The following is an 11,367-nucleotide window of genomic DNA, read 5'->3' on the forward strand; positions in this document are numbered from 1 at the left end:
GATGCCAAAACAGATGTGGGATTGTTCAACAACTAAAATAGTATCCAACCATAACGCCAATGTAAGCGTCATCGTATATTCCACTGTTGCTTCATGACGCCTACGTAGGAGTCAACGTATTGAAGAGGTTAAATAAGAAATTGACACCTGCACACATTTGTCTTCTTAAATGACAGCTAGACACAAGTCAATCATTCTGTCAAGAATTAGCACTGCTTAACACATTATTAATGTCACTTGTAGTATTTTTAACCTCTGCTGCATCCACCGCAATATAAATAATACAAATGACGAGTTAATGGGAGGAAGAACCACCACACGATAAATACTATGGTCAGCACAAAGCTACACACGTTACGACATGAAGCGAAGGGAAATCTGGTACTATTACAATACACTTATATAGTTACCTGGTCCAGTCTTGGGGGTGTTTGTGTACTAGAAGCCGAATAAGTCCTGGAAAGTTCTGTTTAATGCACTTTTCTTTCATTAATAGACACACGAGGAAGTGGTAAAAAGATCTGACGCACTGGCATGACTGACAGTTCCTCGAGCGAGACACCGTTTGGTACTGACTGATTCTTCAGTCTGTCTCTGGAGAGTTTGACACGCTACTTATAGGAGAGGGATGCCAAAAATTAAATAGAGTGCAAAATTTGCGAGCGATGAAATGACTATGTATCTCATGCAACGTATAATGGATACTGTGGAGAAGAAGCGTTACGTGTGTGATGGGATCTTGTAGTTTACTATAGCACACTGAGAATTGAACGATGAAAGAGACCTTGACATTCAATGAATCACCATAAACTCTTCGTACCAAAACTCGTCAGTCCTGACACACCATAACATTACCAGCGAGGAACCAAACAGTCACCGATCAGAGTGGACCAACACGTAGAACGCACAGTGTAGCAAATCAACTGTGAAGCTCAACAACCCACCACTTGAGAGAAAAAGTTTCTCCCTACCGTAGATATAAGAGAAGCTCGAAACTACGATTCACAGAAATATACCGAAACACAAGCATTGAGTAACGATATCCGTATTATGAAACGCTTTGTTCTCTCATAACGACTATTTCCAATTTATCACGGGTGTTTTCTCATTGATGATGCAAAATCCTTATCAAACTATCACTAGAATCATGAAAGCACACTTGAAAACTTGAATATTTACCCTAGAGCCTGTTGGAAGTAGTCGAGACACCAAGGCGTTTGAGGCAGTTGTTCCTGGTTCGCGCTCAGCTTCAAGCCACTTACCAAGTCACTGAGAGGAATTACCGAGACTGTTTTACATCATCACACTTAGCATACTTCTCTCTAATACGAAGAAATCAAACATACGTATATCATCCAGTAGTTTGTAGCTTGTACAGAGAGGAGTATACATAAGTTAGTAACAGTTCGTCAAAACGACTATGTCCCCACCCATCCATCCATATTTGATAGCACCACACAAGAGACTAATGTTAACTGTTGTTTTTCACTGGAATGTAGTTGGATTTTTCTCCTGCAGAGCTGAAAGGATATGTTCCAGTTGTTTTTTACTTACTGTTATACGAGCTTCAGAAATAACGGATGGTCTTGACGCCTGAGTCACACCAAGGGTCACACTTCTTTACAACGGTACGGTCATGGTCAATAGTTACACTTCCTGTGTTTAGCATTTTCCTCATTCCCAAGCCCTCTGATCTGCTGGTAATCTTTCACCCGTGCAAGTAGATTCTTGAGCCTCGGTAGAGACCCACGGAATCATTTACTTATGGTTTTTAGTTTTCCTGGTGTTCACAGGTCACTTTAATTATGCTGATTACACACTGTAGTTTCACACACCTAAACGAAAAAGGAAGCCACACGATTGAGGTCAATAAGACTTTTATTATTAGTTTCTTAGTAGTGTTGCTCTTATTTCAGTGGATAATATTTCCACTGGTCGAATGAGCCTCTTGTGAACCAAGAAGAGACACATAAGACAGGGAGGTGAAGATGGTAATCCGCTGTGGCGACTCTTAACAGGAGCAGTCCAAGTAAGTCACTTGATGAACGAAAATAAACTACACAAGATAAATTGGGTTTCGGGATAACACAAAATTTTCCGCAATTTTCATAATAGTGACGGGAAGAGTTGCGAACCACGGAGGTAAATAGCGTGTAGTCAGGCCACTCACCGCCAGCACTGCTCCGTTAAAAGTGCTTCGGCTGGCTGAGCTCTCTACCGGTGTGTGTGTGCGTGTGTGTGTGTGTTCATAAGGTAACAGCGCGACAGGATATCTTACTTTTTTTTATTTTTATTTTTTTTTTAATAAAAGACATACACAGTATTGTAAGTGTGTACTCATCAAAATGCAAGATTTAAGTGCAAGTACATTATGATGACATACTCAATTCAAAATAAACGTGCATTCTAACGTTTTAATTGACCGGATGTTACACAGTGGAAATCTTTTCACATCCTGTTATATCTTGCACCCATATATGGTAACCACACCCTTTAATCCTTTCTAGTAATCATTTGTATTCTTTCCATAAGTGAAGACAGTGCCTGCAATCTTCCTTATCGAGACCTACAACCCTGGATGATAGTCTTGCCTACCGCAGAACAGTCGGTAATTCGTAGCTGAAAATTGTGTGAACCAAAAAGTTCGGACGACATTCTTTAAATTACTTCATAATGATATCCATAATATGAAAAGTTGAGCCAAGAAGCCAGGAGTTCATTAATTACGCTTCTGTTTATAATTCATATATTCCTACTGCAATGGTCTTTCGTTGCTAATATTTACAGCACAGTAATAAAAAGAAAAAGTTATCTGGATACACTGAAAAAAAGGCGATTTTGTCTTTTCTCAGCTACAGGGCTACAGTGGTGTTAAGTGTCCATACAGTGATGCCAAGTGTCTAAAATGTCGCAGGTGATTATGGGAGAAAAACTGTGCAGCATTTCTGCAAGTGTCAGAGGATTATACTTGGTTTTTCGAGAAGCGGTTGTCTGTTCATTTAAGAGTAGAATCTGTAGTTCTGTTATTGTATTTTTTAATGTTTCCGAGACTCGGTGGGAGTGAGAAGCGGTATTATTTTTCTTCAGGCACTGAGACCACTGATGATGACTGCCTAACTCCTTAACCTCATAGTGGCTACCCATTAATTCAATACGTCGGTCAAATCGATATATATATATATATATATATATATATATATATATATATATATATATATATATATATATATATATATATATATATATATATATACAGAGAGAGAGAGAGAGAGAGAGAGAGAGAGAGAGAGAGAGAGAGAGAGAGAGAGAGAGAGAGAGAGAGAGAGAGAGAGAGAGCCGTCAAGTTCGGGTCTCGTCGGAAGCTGGCCATTTTTCTGTGATCGTCAGATGGCCGAAGTTCGCTCGCGTGGTGCCACCAACCTTATCTTTCTTCGCAAGTGCATCAGGAAGCATCCGAGGCCTTCACGCGTCTCCACAGTGTCACTCTAAGAAAGGGAGAAAGAGGAAAAGAAAGGAACCCTGCCTGCGCAAGGAGTCATACCATCCAAGCTTCCAACAAAAATAATTAACACTCCTACTGAACGACCATCCAAGACTCAAAGAAATACTCTTGCAGATCCATCATTAAAGCCTACAAGCAATACTCCCAGAGGTCAACCAACCAAGCTCCCTATGACCAAGAAAAGTACTCCTAAATACCGACCATCCAAGTCTCCAAGAAATCCTCTGACAGGCCGACCATCCAAGCCTCAGAGAAACATTCATAAATACCGAATCATCCAACCTTCCAAGAAATACTACAGGCAGACCACTGAAGCCCCCACAAAATACTCCCACAGACTAACTATCTATCCTCCTAGAAATACTCCTAGTTCCGTGCCCTGTGAGCTTCCAGGAGTAAGCCTTGAGGTGGGAAGCAACGTACACTGAGGAAAGATAAACAAATCACATTAGCGAGAATACTCTTAACCAGACAACACTTGTAGATAATCGCATGGAGTGCAAATAGACTCCACTCACTTCTTAGGTTAAAACTATGCCTCGTGAAATAAGCCCGTGCGGAGCGAATCGCACAGGTGGCCATCGCCTTGCACTCTGGGTAGTGAGGACAGCACGTGTTATAGATCGTTAGCTGCGAGTAAGCGAGAAAGCATTGTACAATCGAGACCTTGCGGAGACTCTTAAGCTGTGTGTGTGTGTGTGTGTATATGTGTGTGTGTGTGTGTGCAGCAAACACATGTGGCTCGTACGACCAAGGGTGTGTTGACGCAGCCATGAGCTAGAATTGGATGTCATTTGGTAAAAGGTTTGCTGTGTGACGTCACTTGACCTTTAGACTGGATGGCAGGATAAGAGGGAGTGAGTGGGCAACGCCTTTACCTCTATACTTGGCCTGTGCACTTCGGTGTCCTTAAGGCGTGGTTCCTCGAAAAGATTACATAGCATTACCCTCTGTTCACGGCCGGTGCATGTAAGCCAAGATTGAAGTAGGCTTCCTTTTCAGCACCTAAGTACGCAAATTTGTGCAAATGATTCTATACATTAAGTTACAGGAATTATTCGCTGCACTATTCCTTCGATTTGTGTGGTATGTCGTTGTCTGAATTGAAATAGTAAGTAATGTCTAACAAATGCGAAACATAACTCTTCCTCTGAGATCATGTTTGCTATAATATTTCTTTCGTATGAATAGCAATGACCAAGGGAAGAAATGGAAAGAATCTCAGCTCTCAATAGTAACTCACGGTGGGTTACGATCAATTCAGTACCATAGACCAGTGGTTTCCAGCTTTTCCCAAGTTTTTGCATCCTTCCGGGAGCTATTGAGAAATTCATGTACTCTCGCATCTACGACGATTAATTAGAAAAATAAAAAAAATAAGAAAATAAATGAAAATAAATAAATAAATAAAAAAATAAAAATAAATAAAAATAAATAAATAAATAATAATATTAATAATAATAATAATAATAATAATAATAAAAATAATAATAATAATAATAATAATAATAATAACAATAACAATAATAATATTTCCCGTTTTCTCTCATTTTAAGATTGAAAATACAAAATGTTACGAGGGCAAGGCAATGTTTGTTTACGCTGTTTAAATCTGGCGGGCTGGGCGGCCATGTCAGGGAGCGATGAGTTGTGTAGAAGGAGAAAGGAAACAGAGGGGGCGCCGTGACGTCTAGCTCCCTCAGCCGCCTTCCCCCCCCGCCCCGTTGCTTCGCTTTTGTGCCCTATCTCCGCAATTGTGACCCCTGTGTACACCTGTGCTGAGAGACACTGACTGTAGTAAGCGACAGGCAGCAAAGGACTCCAGTGTTTGCTTGCTCCCTTCCCCTGAGTGTGTGTGAATAGCCAGACAGTGGGGAAACAGCCTGGTAAGTCCTCGTTCCAGCCCGGACCCCTATAATAAGTACTGCCGTCCCGCCCCCGGCACCAGTATCTTCGCCTCAAGAGACGGAGCCTGCAGGTGTGTTTTGGAAGGTCTACTTGACGAGGGTGGGGGCGACGTGACAATAAATAAAAATATTACGTCTCTATTTTTTAAACACAGAAAATAGCTATTCATTTCTAATTAATTGTAAGATAAATGCTAAATGTATAATAAAACAATTTGCCAATTTTCAAACCTGTAAGGCGAAAGTCGCGCCTGAATGTAATATACTGATATAAGAAAAAATGTAATACTTTAACCTCACTTTAAATTAATTCCTTACAGGATACAATTTCCTTCCTAAATTTTTTTTTTTTTCCTACTGTGCACTCTTATACACACTGGCTATGTCATGTACCCTTCCATGAACAACATTATTTCCATGTACCCATTGAAAATATTCATGCACCTTAGCGAGCACCATGCACCCAAACTGACTACCACTCCTCTAGACTGTCTCTTAAAGGAGCATCAGTTATGGCAAGATGAAGGAAGACAGAAAAAAAAAGACACACCGTTCAACAGTACTCGTATATCAAACAAGGATGAAGGCACAGAAGTTTGCTAACTGATACTATAATAATGGTTTATGTAAGTAAATAAAGTAAGTCGTAGTAAGTAGTAAGCATCAGAAGCAGCAGTAGTAGCAGTAGTAGTAGTAGTAGTAATAGTAGTAGCAGTAACAATAGTAGTAGTAGTAGTAGTAGTAGTAGTAACAGTAGTAGTAGTAGTAGTAGTAGTAGTAGTAGTAGTAGTAGTAGTAGTAGTAAGCAGTAAGTAATACCAGTAATAGTGGTAGCAAGTAGACAGAATCGTGATTAAGGCACTGAGGGTTACGCTTAACGTTTTTCCGGAACACAGTGAAAGGGAATCAAGCAGCTAAGGTCTTCCCTCTCTAATTTTTGAGTCCCATCTTATATGTGAATCTGCTGACTTGTGGCCTATGATAAATATCACACACACACACACACACACACACACCATCCCATCAAGGTTATCCACGATTAGGAGGAATATATATATATATATATATATATATATATATATATATATATATATATATATATATATATATATATATATATATATATATATATATATATATATATATATATATATGGTAGATACAGCAATACTTACGCTAAGAAACTGGAAAGGGCAGCAGGAAGAAATGTAAACCTGCTGAGGTGCAATATAAAAGTAAGTCTTACGCCGTGAGGAGAGTAAATCACTACACCACCAGTAACATCGTTACCTGTGTTCCGCCAAGACACGCTACACTGAGACCCAGAAGCGATCGGTCTCTCTCAATGTGTCTGCTTATCTATTCTACACCGAATGGCGGCACCGTATCACCATTCAGATATTAGTCCTTGAAACTCTCAGGTGCCTTTGTCTGCATAATCAAGTATACATGAAGTTAACAAACATGTTATCATATTTTTTTTTTAATATTGTTTGGTAACATTGAAGGTGGTTACGTATGTTTTCATTTCTTGTTACCTCAGTGCGGGGATGATTTGAGTGTAAGTAAATGAATGACTAAGCATGTGAATAATGATACATGAACAAATAAATTAATTGGCCGACTTTGTGGAGTTCCCTTCTGTACTTTAATTTTCGGGAATGACATAGTGAGCTGGTTCTCTCTCTCTCTCTCTCTCTCTCTCTCTCTCTCTCTCTCTCTCTCTCTCTCTCTCTCTCTCTCTCTCTCTCTCTCTCTCTCTCTCTCTCTCTTTGTGTCCTTGTCCAGATTCCTTGACACGTTAAACTAACTAACTAGCTAACAAGCCAACTAAATAACCAAGTAACTAAACAAACAAACAAACAAACAAATAAAATATGTGTCAGAGAATACCCAAACTTGCTAACTCTCCACTTGAGAACAAATGAAGCTCCCAAAGAGGCTACCGGAGCGCTGACTACAGAACACAGACACAGGATGCAGGGATCATAACTTATGGGAAACCCACGCTTTTATCGTTTTTTTTTTTTTTTTTTCAAACATGTACTCATCCATGATATCACAACAGGTATTCGTAGAAGCATAGATAACTTTGCTGGCGCTAATTCTCCTTATTGTTCGGATATATCCATGTCCACGGGTGCACTTGAACCTTCATCAGGGCAAGTATTGCACTGATCGTGGCCGTGGATGACGTAAGTGAGTGGTGGTGCCTCAAGAGGGGTTACGCCTGGGGCGTTGCTATGGGCGGCGTGGGCGCGGGTGTCGTTGGGAGCAATACTATAGGCGTGAGCGCCGTGGCTACGACACATTTAGTCAAAGCAGAGAGCAAAAACTGACCACGATTATAATTAGTTACGATACAAATATTTTTTTTAAAGTCTAGATAATAAATAAATATGAAAACTAAGGATAGGAATGAGATGATGTGCTTTGGCGGAAAAGTACACAATGTCCCACTATCACCAAGTTCATCTAACATTTCACAGCGATTAGTGTTATTATATCATGGAGGTAGGAAGTCCGTGTACTGAAAATAGCTATGATTATAAATAACATATCAAAGGCAATTTTATGCTCACACAGGTAAGGTCGAAACTGAATGGGCATGTTAACTTCTTTTCACACACACACACACACACACACACACACACACACACACATTACGTAAACAATGTCACCAAAGGGGTGGAGAACAACCACTGTGTTGACTCGATAGTAAATAGGTGAGAAGTAAGTAAGTAAAGTGAGTAAGTAAGCAAGCAGGCAAGCAAGCAAACAAAGAAATTGAGTAATGAAAAAAGTATATATGTAAACAAGTAATTGATTAAACTGACTGACCACAAAACTGCAATTAAGATAAAAAAAATAGAAAACAGTAAGATAGATAAACAAAATATAGTTAATAAGCAAACTAACTTATGAATAAATAAATAAGTCAGTCATCACACGTCCATAAAGTCATAGAATTGCTAACTGAAATACTTAGTCAGCGCAGCGCCTTCTTACAATTACACACAAGTCACTCATTTCACGCATTTTTGCACGGTACAAATCAAGAAGGAGGTATGATTTATTATGCGCGCGATTAGAGAAAGCAACCACGATCAGTTGTTGACTTATTGACTGATTTCAACTCAACTATCACGTCTGTTGTGGAAATAAGGAAACGTTAATTAATCGGTCTTTCCTAGCAGACATGTGCATGGTGCCCTGTGGCTGCTGTCTGTATCCATATACTTGCTGTACGTATTGGATAGAGCTTTCTTTCACCACAGTTGTATTCACTATGACTAAGGCACTGCCACTTCACACTACCACCTTCCTGTTCTTTTTTTTTTTCCCCTTATTTACATTTCGACTACGTAACATGAAATCGAAGCATAAATACATCTACCTGCATATCTATCTATCAATTTCAATATTTAACATATAATATGTGTGTGTGTGTGTGTGTGTGTGTGTGTGTGTGTGTGTGTGTGTGTGTGTGTGTGTGTGTGTGTGTGTCTGTGTGTGAGTGTGTGTGTGTGTGTGTGTGTGTGTGTGTGTGTGTGTGTGTGTGTGTGTGTGTGTGTGTGTGTGTGTGTGTGTTTTGAGGTTGTTCAACACTACAAGGTATTACGTACGATATCCACGTTGGGAGATAAGCGTATGGTACACCGAGCTTGTCGCTGTCGCATGCACACAGCCACTCCCCTCCTCGCCAACCATCATGGAAGGTTGGCTCCTTGCCTGCTACTGAAGTGATACAGTACGTAAACTTTGCCACGTGTTACCTGGCAAGAAGAAATATCGTAAAATCTTCAAGTTTCCACGAAAGAGAACATTCACTATCACAGACAAAATGAAGAACGAGGAGCTTTGTCTTTTATAGCATTCCACAAACGTCATGAATTTATTTATGAGTTGTTAGTATTATCATCATTCCAGCATTCTGACACTTATAATGGCAAATACATGATACGAGTCTCGTGCTCCGCCATGAACTCAAAGCAAGTGTTCCCGGCGTGAGGAAGTTCATCACGTTACGCACACCTCACACCATACAGTACTCATGACTCATGCCTTGGTGGCGGTGTGGCCTAACAAGGTTCAATGTATTCAGGTCGCGGCACAGGTGTGACCAACGGTCACCCTCACCTGGTGGCAGTTCAAACAGCAGCGACCAGACTGCCCCGCCTGTCTGGTGCCTCCCCTTTAAGTGGCTGCCGTAAAGAGCATCACTTGGGATAACCTCCCCACACATCTTGTTTATTATTCACAGGGACAGTGCATTTTTGTCCACTTCATATAGTGATAGGTGGAGCGCAGGGCGTGGCTCTGAGAGGGTCACCGGCATATTATAGAGACAAGCAAGCATGAATGGATCTAATGATTTTGTGACTGTGTATGTATATGTGTGTGTGTGTGTGTGTGTGTGTGTGTGTGTGTGTGTGTGTGTGTGTGTGTGTGTGTGTGTGTGTGTGTGTGTGTGTGTGTGCAGTATATGTGCAGTATATGATATGCAATTATATATATATATATATATATATATATATATATATATATATATATATATATATATATATATATATATATATATATATATTTTTTTTTTTTTTATTAAGCGTACACACACTCACACTCATGCACACACACACACACACACTCAAACACTCATGCACACACACACACACACACACATACTCGCAATCAAACAGATTAACTAAAACAAAGACTTACGCAACAACAATGCGTGATACGACAAGAGACGGAAGCAGCGTGACACCGACGAGTGTTGTGTTGAGGCGGGGCACACGGGTCACGTCATAACAACAAAACTCCAAGTGCACGACAAAGGTCGGCCAGGGCCTGGTGTGGGGCACGTCCTGGCATTTGAACACCTACCTGGCACTGATTGCGGTTGATCCCCGTCCTTTACACCAAAAAATAATGTCTTATCAGCAAAAAGTAATGCGGCTTCTTGGTGCACGCTATAACACGGTTGCTGATTTTTCATATACAGTGCATATGACCACGAGATTCACAACAATGCATGGGAAGCATATGTTGACGTCTTCACTTCAGAATATTTTTTCTTCGCTCACACGATTTACACGATTAAAGAGAAGATACAACGGTGTGGTACGCGGGGTTCGTTTTTTTTGCACGATACATTTGTGTGCGTGTGAAACAGTGTCTCTGCGAGAAATAAATTTATTCCCAGACTTCCCTTCACCGCCAGGGTAATTGTCGTACTGCGTAATTCAGTATTTTTTTCTAATCTACCTTTCGTTTGGCACCCTGAAGCGCACATCTTAAAGAACTTGCGTTCTCTTTGATTCAGAGCACGTTGGGAAACCTTGACAACGCATGTACATCGGTCCTGTTATTGGATAGGAGGGGCGCGCGTAACGGGCGGCAGCGCGGTACTATTGATCAACACTCAAGCCGGCACCACCATCTCGTGCACCCCCATGGATGCTGCTATTGAAGCCCACCTTAACAACACCATCACTACATGGCCAATAATACATTTTTATCAAGTATTTTCCTCCTTCCCAATCACCTTCGCAATATTTTTACAGTTTCCTGGAGTAGATAATGCAAATGATAACGCCTTCAAGAACGCCGGCCGGCGTCTTGTCTGGCTGGCTTTCAGACCCTCGTTCGGGGCTAGGCAGCAGTGGGATCCGCCCTAAGTACCATACGTGAGAGAGAGAGAGAGAGAGAGAGAGAGAGTTGATTATTTAAGAGTAGAGGTCGAGGGTTTCTTTCTGTAAGTAACATCGCTATCATTGATTACAACCAGTCTTAGTCCTTCCAGGCCTTCGATCCTCCAACTTCCCACAGTCGCTGAGCACTGCCGTCAGTACATTACAAAGGGTGATGATGTCACGTCCAGTACATTCACCTTTACCTATAGAGCTGAATATGGTGGCCAGCATTTTCCTCTTACCACAGTGCTATACTCAAGAA

General features: G+C 40.7%; 1 protein-coding gene across 8 annotated transcripts in view; it reads right to left on the minus strand.

Annotated features, from left to right (window-relative positions):
• LOC135110971 (uncharacterized) overlaps positions 1 to 10,601 on the minus strand; it is a 39,613-nt gene extending 29,012 nt beyond the window's left edge. The window contains exon 1 of one of the 8 annotated variants that reach the window (XM_064023752.1): positions 10,297 to 10,601. The gene's annotated coding sequence lies outside the window, so the exon portion shown is untranslated. Of the gene's footprint in view, positions 1 to 410; positions 730 to 1,554; positions 2,145 to 2,170; positions 2,208 to 6,584; positions 6,827 to 10,131 lie in introns of those variants that run through there. The other 7 variants (XM_064023748.1, XM_064023753.1, XM_064023747.1 and 4 more) reach the window with 7 other exon arrangements.
• Between the last annotated feature and the right edge of the window lie 766 nt (positions 10,602 to 11,367).

Source organism: Scylla paramamosain, chromosome 21 (assembly GCF_035594125.1).
Source record: "Scylla paramamosain isolate STU-SP2022 chromosome 21, ASM3559412v1, whole genome shotgun sequence".
NCBI lineage: Eukaryota > Metazoa > Arthropoda > Malacostraca > Decapoda > Portunidae > Scylla > Scylla paramamosain.